The 11,995-nt window shown below is 56.9% G+C and overlaps 1 protein-coding gene across 1 annotated transcript in view; it reads left to right on the forward strand.

Moving 5' to 3' along the window:
• Positions 1-927: 927 nt before the first annotated feature.
• Positions 928-11,995, forward strand: part of AHNAK (AHNAK nucleoprotein) — a 36,488-nt gene continuing 25,420 nt past the window's right edge. Inside the window, exon 1 of the mRNA XM_056801612.1 lies at positions 928-1,124. The gene's annotated coding sequence lies outside the window, so the exon portion shown is untranslated. The remainder of the gene's footprint in view (positions 1,125-11,995) is intronic.

Consider the following 11,995-nt stretch of genomic DNA (forward strand, 5'->3'; position numbering starts at 1 on the left):
GGGATGTCCTGAGAGGAGGGGCCGGCCAAGGGAAATACTCAAGAAAAGGGAGGGCCCCAAGTGGCCCCTGGGATCTGGGGAAGGGGAGTACAGTGCAACTGAAGATGCTCCCCTCCCCTCTAGGAGTAGTTTCTTGAGGGGAGAAGGGATTGTGTCTTTTTTGGCATTCTATGCCCATTGCCTATGAGGTGTGTGTGTGGCTTTGCTACATAGAAGGACCTTAGTATTTGCTGAATCGAGTTGAAAGACTATAGGGGTGACCAGTAGGATCGGGTAAGGTTAGGCTCCTGGGGCCAGAGGACTCGAATTTCTAACTCTGTCACTTAGAACCTGATGACCTTGTGCTAGTCACTTACCACCACTGGGGCCTTAGTTTGCTCCTCTTTAAAGTGGAGTTGGACCCGCTGACCTCTCAGAGCCATGAAGCTCTAGATCTTGTGCTTGGACGGCCTTTGGCCTCTGAATCACGACTGGATTCTCTTCCAGTTGGGCTGCATATTTTGGGGCCTCAGTTTCCTGCTCTGTAAGAAGGGGCTGTTGACAGTCAGGGTGCCATATCTGAGACCACTGGGAGCCACATTAGGAATGCATTGGGAACAAAGACCCATTTAGGACCAGCTCAGGGGGTCCCCACAGGGAGGGGCGGCTAGGGCCTCTGAGCTGAAGATCCCCAAGGAACCCCCAACTTTTCACTGGGTTCCCTTTTGCCCCGTCCTCCTGGAGACCGCGCCTGTGCCCAGCGCCAGTCCCCCGCCCCCGGCCTGGCCTGGCCCGGCCCCCCTCGCTCCCCCGCGTCCCCCCCTGCCCAGGCCCCTGGCTCCGCGAGCAGAAGCCGCCCCGCTGCTGCGGCCCCGCCCGGCCCCGCCCTCTGGCTCCCTGCGCGGCGGCTCCGAAGGGGCAGACCCGCCCGCCCGTCCGCCCGCCCGCCCGGAGTCGGAGTTACAAGAGCCGCCTCCGCGCAAGGGGGCCCGGCCACTCGGAGCTGCTCTGCCGCGGGGACCGCACCGCCCGGCCGCCCGCCCGCCTGCCCGGACCCGCCCCGATCCGGGAGTCCCTGCCGCCCCTAGCCCGGTCGCTGGCCCGTGTCCGCCGGGCATGGCTGTGCCCTGGGGCTGAGCTGACAGGTAGGGGCCACTCCGCGGAGGGCTGCGGAGTCCTTTCTCGGGGGCTGCACTGTCGGGCTGCGCTTTGGGACGGATGGCCGGAAAGGTGGTGCCTGGAAATCTAGGGCCTCCTTCGGGCCGGGTGGCCTGGAAGGTAGCGCGGGGGTGGGGTGGGGTAGGGGTTGTGTGTGGCTTCGCAGAAAGAGCGCGTCCGGGCCTTTTCTGAGTCACAAGAGTTTGGGGTGCAGACCGAGGGCATCGAGGGAGACGGGTGGACGCCCCGCGCCCAGGGCCTCGCTGCCTATGCAACCTGGGCGTGGGGTCGGCAAAGTTGGCAAAGTTGGTTCCGAGTCTTGCCCTGCTCTCCTGGCTCCGCAGCCCCTCCTCGTACCATCTCTCCGCCGGGTCACCCCTCTCCAGGCAGCCGTTTACAGCCCACAAGGCTCAGAGGGCAGCGCCCCTTCTGAGCCCCCCCCCCCCCCCATCCCCTAAGCCTGGTGCTTGCTGCACCGCCTGGGCGGCCACACCCCAGGAATACCCCCTTGGCCTCCCTCCTCCCTCCCTCTCTCCCTCCCGGAGCCGCTGCCCCACCCTACTCTCACCCCTTCTGGTCCCCATGCCAAGAAAGCTCCCACTTCCCCGCAGACCCCTCCGGCGGGAGTTGAAGTTTGCAAAGTCCCAGCGTGTGTGTTTGTGTGACTCTCCCTCCCTCCCTCCCTCCCTCTCTCCCTCCCTCCCTCTCTTTCTCTCTCTCTTTCTTTTGGGGAGACGAGATGGGATCTTGGGGGAGATTCTTGGTCAGGACATTAGGCACGGGGGCGAGCAGTTGGCAGCGCTGGTGGCTTGTAGAACGTTCGGCCTGCATCGTTTACCCCCACTCCCCCCCAAAGCCCCATCGGGGCGGTGATCGCCCCCACCCCAAACCCCTGGCCCCCGGCCAGCAGCCTGAGGAATGTGGTGGTTGGAGCCAATGACTAATTCAAACCAGAAGTTCGGGGAGGAGAGGAGAGGAGAGGAGAGGAGAGGGGGCAAAAACGAGGCGGGAGGGGGCTGTGGATGGAGGTGGGGCAAGACGGATAGGAGGGAGGCTGAACTTCCCCTCCGGGAGCCTCCCTGGGATTTCTGCCCCAACTTTGGGGAACAGGGAAGAGAGGGGAGGTCCCTGCTGACCTGTTGGAAGACAGCCCTGTGTGCAGGGTGTGTGCCCCTCCGCGTTATGTAAGGATTCCCCACGCGGGGAGGGGTGCTGTGCGCTCTTTCGCAGTGGCCAGGGCCATGCCGAGCTCCCGTGGAGCTGGGCGGGACCCCAGGCAGGGCTGAGAATTCAGGGCACCGAGGGCAGGAAGGCAGTCTGAAGAGGCGGTGAGGGTGTGGAGCTTCTGGCTGTGGCCTGGGCTGTGAGGGGCACGTCGGAGAGAGGTGGCTGGGAGAGGGCAAACAGGGTTGGCTGAGCTCTAGAGAGTGCCTGGGTAGTGCTTTGGGCTCAGAGGTGCCAGGGCCTGGGTGCACAGTGGGGTGGGTGTGCCCACGTCCTGGGAGGATGCCCGAAGTAGAGGACAGGCTGCATGGCACCGGGATGGCTTCCTGGTTGTGGGTGTGGGACGGGTTGGGTCCGAAGTTGGGGGTGCCTAGTGTTCAGGGTCCTGTGATTGCTGATCTTGGCAGAGACCTTCTCCTTCCCTTTGGAGGGCGAGTGCTAAGTTAGCCCCAAGACACCTTTCTCTTTCCAGCTCTGGGTTGGCTAAAAGGAAAGATACTTTGGGCTTTCAGCTTCCCCTTCTCCTGACTTCCTGCCCCCCTCCCCAAACCTCAAATCTCCAAAAGGGAGATCCCTGAGGCCTGGGACTGGGTGTGGCGCTCACTTCCCCTCAGGCAGGAGGGGGAAGCTTCCTTCCCATTCTCTTCTGCCCCAATGGGGTGGGGTTGGGGAATATAGCACATGAAGCCCTGGCCTGAAATTGAGTGCAGATGGTGCTGGAGAAGGAGCCTTGGGGTTCCAATCTGGGAGACCTGCTCTTCCATGTAGGACCTTGAGGCTTTGGACAAGCCACATCTCTTTGGTCCTTGGTTTCCCAATCTGCAAAATGAGGTTCAGCCTAGATAATCTTTTTTTTTTTTTAAATTCTCAGATAGACCTCTGGCTTCATCACCATTTTCTCCCTTCTGTCCATTTAAATCCAGATTATTTGGCAGTCTAGAGGGAGATTATGAGAGTTCTGGGGGAGCCCTCCATGCCCTCCCTGCACCATGCCCTGTGGAGAGACTGAAAGTCCCTACTGAAAGTAGGGATGGTTTAACTCCTTAGATTTGTATCCTCTGAATCTGGCACTTAATAGCAGTAAACACCTGGTGGTTGATGTGACATTTTAGGAAACTGAGGAGTAATGGGGCAGGGACCCAAGATCTAGGGCTACAAACTAAGCCATCTAGTTGAACTTTACTGGTCTTACAGATGAGAAAACTGAGTCCCAGGGAAGGACACAGCATGGATGGGTGGAGTCAGAGAAGAAGGGAGGAGAACTGGGACAGTGAGTGCTGAGCAGCTGAGGATCTTGGGTTTGGTTGAGAGAGGAGGGCAGAATCTGGGGCTGTGGATGGAACCGCATAATGCTCAGGGAAGAGCTCTGAGTTAGAATCTCAGCACTGCCATCCATCCAAAAGTCAGTATCACTCCCAGCCTCACCATTACTTCATCTGGGAAGTGGGCATGATAATCCCTCTACATTTTGCATACTTAAAAGCCTTCTTCTTTATGGTCATGGTCTTTTCTTTCTCCTCCTCCTCTTCCTTGAACCCTTCTTTCCCTGTCTTTCCTCCATTTCTGGAGCCCCAAGACTTCAGGGAGGGGCCATGGATCGAGATCCTGGGCTTGCAGGGACATGGGCACGTTGGGGAGGGGCAGAGGTGGTGAGCTAAAGGAACACACACACACACACACACACACACACACAAATGTGGAGTAGGAAGGTAGAGCACTCGGTGTTCTGGGCCCAGAGCTGAATGTGCTCAAGGGTTTTTGGGAGTAGCAAAGGCTTGGGAGCGGGAGGGAAGCCCAGGGTGGGGCCTCCAGAAGCAGCCACAGCAGCAGCCCGTTTCTACACTGGTCCCAAGGTGTGTAGAAAGTCAAGGCATGAGGCTAAGGCCAGGATGGGCTGAGAGGGGAAGGCCGTGGGAGCCACAGCAAGGGCAGGGGATGTGGGTGCCCAGGGTTACCAGTTGGCACCCATGGCCCAGCTCCGAAATGGCTGGCCTTGGCACAGGGAGTGCTCCACCCAGAGCCGGAGGAGCTGGTTGGAGTGGTTGGAGTGCGGCTGTGGGGGTGGAGGGGGGTGTGGTTCTCCCCCTCCCCAGGCCATGGGAGCCGCCTCAGGGTCAGTCAGAAGTCCCAATCAGGGTTTAGATGGGGATCTCCTGGGGCTGATTCATGGGAGCCTCAAGTGCCTTCTTGTCCCTTCCTCATCAAGCTGCTTCTGGGATTTGCCCGAACCCTCGGAGGACAGGAAATCTGCACCGTCGGAGCCTCTGCCCGCCCCCCCCCCCCCGCAGCCTGTGTCCCCCGCCCCCCCCCCCCCGTGTCTCCCCCCCTCCAGCTCTTCTTGGTGGACGCTGGTGGGCATTTGTTTAGTCCGTTCTGACCCTGCTGCTGGAGTTCTCCAGCCAGAGGCTGGGTGTGGTGCGCCTCCGGTCCTCCTGTGTGGGTGGGGAGGCTGTGTTCGGCAGCGTGGGTGGGCGGGAACGGTGGGGGGCTAGGGACACTCGGGCCGTTCCGCTCGTAAACCAGAGACTGCGGAATATGAGACGGGAAACGCAGACTTTCCCTGGAAATGGGGGGGAGGAAGAGGGGGAGCTTCGAACCCAGAATGAGGAACGCCAGGATGTGGGACGGGGAAAGTAGTGCCCCTCCCTTTTGGCGGAGGTGGGAGACCCCGGGCAGCGCCTTCTCCACGGCGTCACGTGGGCTCTCTCATATCGGCTGGTTTGGCCGATTTCCCCCGTTTTCTTCTTCCTTTTTTGTTGGAAGGGACGGAGGGCTCCGGAGCTGAGGCGGAGCTCTTCGGAAATCCAGGTGGTGGAGGCACAGCCGGTCTAGAACAAAGTTTTTAAAGGCTGTAGAATGGCAGAGCTGCAAAGGAGCTTCGGACACAGAAGAGTGCCAGCGTCTTAGAGCCTAAGAAGCGGGAGGGAGCTGCTCACGTAGAACGGGGAACCCAGAGTCCCAGAACACAGGATGTGGGAGTTGGAAGGGGGCTTAGGCATGAACAGGGAATGCCAGTCATAGAACCTAAGAAGGGGGAGGGAGCTGCTGACACATTGTGGCGCTGTCCGGGTGAGCTAAGGGGGGGCCTGGATTTGCCGCTGGGGGGAGGGACGCGCCCTGCCACAGGGCTAGTGTAGCTGTGGCTCTGTTGTGTGGCCGGTTACTTAGTGGCTGTTCTCTGTAACTGTTGCTTCCTTGTGTAACATGGATAGTGTCTCCATGTGACATGGGTGAGTCACCCCATGGGTGGGGAGTGTCAGCGAGTGAGTGTGTGTCCTTCCAGCCTGGGGGCTGCTGGGGCTCCGTGGTCTGCCACGGGAGGGCGGGCCTGCGTGGGCTCTGTCCAGGGGCTGGTGGGGCACAGCATCCTGCTGGGTCCCTGCGGGCCAGAGCGGAGGTTCTGGGGAAGGGGAAGTGCGTGGAGCCGATCCTCCAGGAGCTTCTTAGTGGAGGCTATGTGCCCTGCCCACCGGGCTGAGGGGCGGCTCTCTGGCAAGGGCAGTCAGGGCTGGCCCCTCCCGGACCCTGGCAGCCTGAAGTCCTCCAGAGATCGAATGGGCAGAGCATCCTTGTCCCTGAGGAGGGCCAGAGGCCAGAGCCTTTCTCTGCCCCGCAATCAGTATCCCTCCAGTAGTGAGGGCCACAGAAGTGAAGCCCCAGAGTCTCCTGTCCCAAGGAGGGGGCAGCCCTTGCTCTTGGGGCTCCCCATGCCAGGCCGTCTTTCCTAAAGGGGCCAGAGAAGAGAGCAGCGAGAAGGTGGGGCTTTTTAGGCAGTAGGAGGGGTTGGGGTGACCTGCTAGGGAGGTAGGTGCCTGGGAGGACCTGCAGGAAGGGAGGGGGGACAACCCAGGAAGGCTGGGAGGGTGGGAGCGGTGGGCTGGGCCACTGGGCTCAGTCCCTAAGGCAGGGAAGGAGGGGAACCAGACTGGTGGGTATCGGCAGCAAGAAGGACCAACAGCCAGGCAGGCTGGCAGGCTTTGGGTGGCCAAACTGGCTCCAAAGACAGGGGGAGAAGCTCAATTCCTTGAGGGCAGGGACTAGACTCCCCCCACCCCTAGCCCCCAAGCCTGTTACCCTAGCCTCAGCAGAGAATAAGTGCCTCATCTGTAATTCTAGACCCAGTGCCTGGCCCATGGCAGGTTGTGGTCCTTTATGGTGTTGAAATCTGCAGTGGGCGCTGGCAGCTGGCTGGCATAGAAGGCATCAGTGGTGGCCATTAGGGCAAAGAAGAAAGGCTATCCATGTAGGCTGGGGTGCGTGTGCAGCTGCCCATAGGGAGATGGATGTGGTTCATGCCCATGTGATGGTGGGAAACCTGCCCTGAATGCCAATTAGTATCCTTATGACTGTGGGTGGGTCCCTTTCTTCTCCGGTTACTGTCCTCGTCTGTAAAATGAAGGTGTTTAAGGACATGATGTCCAGGGGCCCCTCCTTATTTAAATCTCCAGCCTGGGCATCCCACTGATGTCTCCTAGTGACCTCCCTGTTCTTCTCCCTCATCTTTGCTGTTGCCATCAGGGGGGTTTGTGGTGGCAGCGGTGGGTCTTCTCCTAAGAGCCTTACAGCCTGGATTCATATGGCCAACCGTGGGGGAACTCCCCTTCTTGACCGACTGCCAGGGTGCTGATCTTGCCCTCCTCCCCATGGTTTAGACACGTCTCCTTTTCTCCAAAGGGAAAGTTCACATACTTGTAGGATGTCTGCCTAGATATCAGCCAACCATTCAGTCAACACGCATTTATTAAGCTCCTACCATGTACCAGGTGCCGGGGATACAAAAGCAAATGTGACACAGTCTGCCCTCAGGCAGCTTCCATTCTGTCCAAAGGATCCTAGCTATGGCTCCCTGGTGAGCTTTCGTGTCCTTGGAGTCCGTGTGCCCGTCTCCTTGGCACAGGGCTGGGTGTCCTTTCTCCCCAGAGCACTTGGAGCTCATTTGAGTGCCCCAGTGACCTTCGCCTCTTCCTTTGGCCAGTTGCTTCGGGCCTTGGGCTGGACCTTGGGATGTCCAGAGTGACAACTGTCCTGATCTGGAAACAGAACTCTGGCAAGGGGACACGTCTGGCCTGTGTCTGAGCAGCAGAGCTGGGATTTGAACCTGGCTCTTGATGTCAGATGTGAGGAGAATTCTGTTATCTGTGCTAGACAGAGGTCTGGCACTGATCACTGACTTGTGTAGCAGACTTGCCTGCTGGGGTCTAGGAGGAATGGGGGGGGGCAACCAGGTTCTGTAAAGCTTAAGAAGCCTCACACTGGGTCTCAGAAAAAGTGGGTTCAAACCCAGGTTTCCAGGGAACGACGAGCTAGGTGGCCGGAGGCTATCCCAGAACCGCTCTAAGGTGGAGGTTCTTTATAAGTCCAATGAAAATGACTTGCAGGCTCACTAGGAGTCTTAAAGTGCTTTGTAAATAGCACACTGCTATAGCAAAGGGAATTCTTGTTGTGGAAGAATTATTATCATTTTTGTTATTAATTTGGGGTCTGGTTCATTCCCATTAATTCATGACTCTCTCTCTCTCTCTCTCTTTCTTTCTTTCTTTCTTTCTTTCTTTCTTTCTTTCTTTCTTTCTTTCTTTCTTTCTTTCTTTCTTTCTTTCTTTCTTTCTTTCTTTCTTTCTTTCTCTTTTTCTCTCTCTCTCTTCCTCCCTTCCTCCTTTTTTTTCTTTCAACTTTTAATACAGAAAGGAAAGGCTTAGGCAAATGGGGTTAAGTGTCAACCAGCAAGGAAGGTCTGAGACCAGATTTGAACCTGAGATCTCCCATTTCTAGGCCTGGCTCTTTATTCACGGTGCTTCCTTGTTGCTCCACAGATATTTTTCTTTTTTTTTTTGAAACCTTTACCTTTCATCTTAAAATCAATACTCTATATTGGTTGTAAGGCAGAAGAGTGGTAAGGGCTAGGCAATGGGAGTTAAGGGACTTGCCCAGGGTCACCCAGCTAGGAAGTGTCTGAGGCCAGATTGGAACCTCCAGCCTCTAGGCCTGGCTCTCCACCCACTGAGCCCCCAAAGCTGCACTGCTCCCCAACCCTGATATTTTTCGAAAGTCATGGTTCCTGCCCTCTGAACGGATATCAGTCCATGAACCTTGGGGATATCTTCAGACCTTTCTCCTAGCCTGGCCTCTGGCCTGAAGGATTTCCAGCTCATCTGCACCTGGAATGTGGAGACATTGGGCCAGATTCCCTGGGCTGTGCCTGCTTCTATCTGCCCCCTCCCCCACCAGCTGGATCAGACAGGGTTCTCTGGGTAGCTGGGAGGGTGGGATGACATTTGCCTGACTTCCTAAGTTCCACAGAGCTGGGCTCTGTTCTCTCTGGTGCTGGCTGGGTCTCCCTCTGTCTTTTTCCTTCTCAAACCTGTTCAGTGTCCCAGAGTCCTGGTGGACATCTCAATTCTGATTTGTGTGTGTGTGTGTTTGTGTGCCTGGCACTGGTGAGCATTGGAAAGAGTGCTGCCCTTGGATTTGAGTGAAACCTGAGTTTGGAGTCAGACTTGGCCCTGGACCCATATGAGCTGTGTGAGGCTGGACCAATGACTTCCCTCTCTGGACCTCAGGCTCTTCCTCTGAGACTTTAGTGCAGCTTCCTCCCAGGGTTCATCAGGGAAGGCTCTCTAGAGGAGGTGAGGCAACATGAGGGACACCGAAGGCCATCCGGGCCATAGATCTCTGTCTTTGGGGCTCTCTGGGGAAGCTGCTGAAGGGCTGGGTAGGGATGGGCACCAGGTTCTGGTGATTCCCAGTCCAGGGCTCCCTGTGCCACACTGAGCAGGCTATAAGGCCCTGCTCACCAGCTAGAATCCCACCGATGCTGTGCCCATTACCCCCATGTGCCTGGCACTCCATCACCCAGGTGGGCACACCTGCTGGCTCCACTTTCCTTATCTCTAAAATGGCCCAGTTAGATTTAGACAACACAGGAGGCATGTGTGTACATGTATGTGCATGTGTCTGTGTTTATAGACATGGATTTTTCTCACTGAATTCCTCGGATGTGTGGAGCTCTTTCTCCTTTGTGTGCCCCTTCCTGGTCAAGTATATGACTGTTCTCTTCCCCTCTCTCTCTGGGCCTGTGGATCATTCCCTCTCTGTTTTCTCTCTTTTAGTATTTGATTCCTTTGGCCATCTCTATGGGATTTCCTCTTTTCTTTCTCTTCCTCCTTCGGTGGTTTCTTCTCTGTCTCTATTCCCTTCTGCTTGCCATCTCTCTCACCTCCACCTCTTTTCATCTCCCCTCTCCTCCCTCCCCTTCTCTCTGTCTCCATCTCTCTTCTTCCTCCCTCTCTCCTTTTTTCTCTCCCTCCCTCCCTTTCTCTCTCTCTCCCCCCTCTCTCCTCCCTCTCTCCTCCCTCTCCCTCTCTCCCTCCCTCTCCCTCTCCCTCTCTCTCTCTCTCTCTCTCTCTCTCTCTCTCTCTCTCTCTCTCTCTCTCCCTCTCTCCCTCCCTCCCTCCCTCCCCTCCCTCCCTCCCTCTCTCCTTTTTTTTTCCCTCCCTCCTCTGAATGTCTCTGTCTAAGTCTCTCCCCTTCCCACTCACCTCATATCAAAACAACAGATCTTTCCTTACACCGGCAGAGGAAGAACGTCCTCTTTTCCCTTCTGCATATATGGAACACCAGCCCTTAGGAGAGCAAAGCGCTAACAGCCCCCTCCTCTTCATTACCTGAGGAAAACCTTCTGCACCCGCCCCCCCCCCCCCCCCCCCCAGCACACATAAACAGCCACTAAGAGGGAGAAGTTTAGCCAGAGGAAGCCAAAGGTATAGAAAGGGAAATCTGGGAATAGCTGGAGAGACTCACTCAAAGAGAATCACCAGAGAGAGGGAGAGCCAGAGGCGAAAAGCTAGAGGGGAAGAGAGAGAGATGGAGACAGTAACTAGGCAGCTAGGCAGGGCTGTGGATCGAACCCAACCTGGCGACTGGAGGTCCAGGATTCAAATATGACCTCAGACACTTCCTAACTGGGTGACCCTGGGCAAGTCACTGAACTCCATTGCCTAGTCCTTATCACTCGTCTGCCTTGGAACCAATACACAAGATTGATTCTAAGATGGAAGGAAAGGGTTTGAAAAAAGAGAGATATAATAGAGAGGAAAAGGAGAGAGAGACAGAGACAGAGAGAGAGATAGAGACAGAGAGAGAGACAGAGACAGAGAGAGAGATAGAGACAGAGAGAGAGACAGAGACAGAGAGAGAGACAGAGAGAGAGACAGAGACAGAGAGAGAGATAGAGACAGAGAGAGAGATAGACAGACAGAGAGACAGAGACAGAGAAGGGGGAGAAAGGGCAAGGGAGGGGGTAGAGAGAAAGAGAGGGAGAGAGAATGTTTAGGGACTTTGGGCAAGTGTCTTCCCTGCCGTGCTTGGGCCCATTTCCTCCTCTGAACAATGAGGGAGGGGACTGGCAGTTTTCCCTCCTCCGGGCATTTCTTGGGGGGGGGGGGGCTTGGTCTGATGCTGCTCTGCCTCCTTCACAGAGGTCTCCTTCAGCCCTGTGTGCCCGGCGCTGGCTCTCTTGTGAGTTCCGCCCTGGGTGTGTTCCTGTGGTGCGGGTGGTGGTTCCCCCTTGGGTTTGGGTCTTGATTTCTGTGTTCACATCCGCTCTCTCGGCTCACCCGCCACAACCAAGTTTCTGTCCTGGGCTCTGGCTCGCCGATAACCTGAAGCTGTTGCCCTTTCTTGGTGCTGGAATTTGCTCTGGCCCCGAGGGAGGCCCTGCAGTGTCCAGAGGCCCCCCCATCCCTCCCCCCATCCCTCCCCCCCATCCTTCCCCCACGTCCTGGCTTCTCTCTTCCCTCTTCCTCGTTCATCCATTCATTCAACCAACGTGTCAGCCGACGCTCCCTCTGTGCCAGGCACTGCTGGGGAGGAGGGGGGGGGTACCTGGATCAAAGTAAAAACCTTCTCTGGTCTCGAGGAACCTGCATTCTGACCGGGGAGTGCTTGGGGGAACAGCATGGACACAGATGAGTAAATACAAACTGTTCTTTGTGGAGGGAGATCCAGGGGGGATCCCGAAGGTCTTGTGGAGGGTGTGGCACCTGGGCTATGCCTCCTTGAAGGACCAGCTCCCCCCCCCCACGGGGAAGAGCTGGGCGGGTGTCTGCTGATTCCCACTGGGTGTGTCCCCCGGGTGGGGGTGATTTTCCCTTTGGGTTGGCATCTTTAGGGGTTGTCCTGTTTGTAACAGTCCCCAGGCTTGGGCAGAAGGCTTGGAGGAGGGTCTCGACCACCCCAGATTCATCTCAGCATCTTTGCAGGCCTCAGGGGTCCTTCACATGCAGAGGGGACCTTCCCATTTACTCAGATGAGTCCTTCCCTTCCCCTCAAGCCCACAGCTAAAATGATCCCCCCATTTCCTGCCCTTTGCCCTTCTTTTCTGTGCCCAGAGCAACCTTCTTTCTAAATTCTGTCCTCAAGGACACTCTGTTTATTTGGGGGGCCTTGTTGGGCCTTTCTGTGGGGTCCTCCCCCTCTCCCCCTTCAGCCCTATCCCCTCCCTTTTGGGCAGTCCATGTAGCACCCTTGGGCCCCTGAACAAGTCTGGGTGGGGCCAGTGCTTAGGGGAGAAGAGGGGATGGGACAGGGCCCAAGCGGGGGTGGGAGAGAGACTTTGGAATGGGAGCAGATGTTAAAC

The sequence above is a fragment of the Monodelphis domestica genome, chromosome 6 (genome assembly GCF_027887165.1).
Source record: "Monodelphis domestica isolate mMonDom1 chromosome 6, mMonDom1.pri, whole genome shotgun sequence".
NCBI classification, from domain to species: Eukaryota; Metazoa; Chordata; class Mammalia; order Didelphimorphia; family Didelphidae; genus Monodelphis; species Monodelphis domestica.